This window comes from Capsicum annuum, chromosome 12 (genome assembly GCF_002878395.1).
Source record: "Capsicum annuum cultivar UCD-10X-F1 chromosome 12, UCD10Xv1.1, whole genome shotgun sequence".
Taxonomy (NCBI): Eukaryota; Viridiplantae; Streptophyta; class Magnoliopsida; order Solanales; family Solanaceae; genus Capsicum; species Capsicum annuum.
In genome coordinates this window covers 3,665,124-3,666,085 of record NC_061122.1, presented here as the reverse complement: position 1 = coordinate 3,666,085, position 962 = coordinate 3,665,124, and the positions used below count along the sequence as shown (strand labels likewise).

At 38.0% G+C, this 962-nt stretch overlaps 1 pseudogene; it reads right to left on the bottom strand.

The window, feature by feature from the left end:
• The window catches only part of LOC107871701, a 35,559-nt pseudogene that overhangs the window by 16,938 nt on the left and 17,659 nt on the right, over positions 1-962 (bottom strand).

The window sequence follows — 962 nt, the reverse complement described above, 5'->3', positions numbered from 1 at the left end:
ACTTGAAAAATGTAAAAAAAAAAAAAAAATTCGTCAATTCTTTTGACAATTTGTTATTTCCTTTTCTTTTTAAAGTTTCAAGAAAAAAGAAAAAAGAAAGGAAAAAGAATTAATTGGCCATTTTGGCAAGACTTCACGAACTATGCACACCTGATTCTCCTCTCTCAGGAGTGAGATACGTAGGCGCCCTTCCTAGGTTCGGTGATCTTTAAAAACGTAAAATAAAAAAAAAGGTTTTAAAGAAAAAATGTTGAACTCTAACATATTTGTTGCCTCTTGTTCAGTTAGTTTAAGGTGGTTGGTTTGTGGCTTCATGGCTAGTCCTCCATGTCACACAAAATCCAAGGAAGGTTTAGTTGTGTCCAACAAGGATATAGAGAGTAGCACCATGGATGAAACAAAGAGTAAGGAAATTGAGAGTTTAAAGGAAGAGAATTTGAGACTGAGACAACAAATGATGGAAATGTACTGAGCTTGGGCCAGTGGGCTGCCTCCATCTCCGTTCCCCACTTTTGACCCTGCAAATACCTTGAGTCTTCCACCAAAATTGCAAATGCACCTCAATACTTCCACCACTCTTTCTTTAGCTCCTCAGTATAAGTATACCACATTCACAACACCACATACCGTCTGTGCTTTTGTTGCTCAACCTTCTACTAAGACTTCCACTTTGGCTATCAATCCAATGATCGTGCTTCCCCAGTCCACTAGTGAATCCACGTTCAATACTCTTGATGATCATTGTTATACTCTTGAGCCTACCGTTAAATTAAGTGGACCGCCAAAATTTCTTACTAAGAAGCCTAGCATGCTAGAAGAGCTAGAGAAAGTGGTTGGGAAAGTTAAGTGTGTAGAAAGTGATATGAAAAATTCACCTGGACTTATGGGCTATGAAGATGTTTCATATAAAACCTAGGGCATGTCTTAAGTATTAACCTTCCTCCCAGCTTTGAGACATTAAA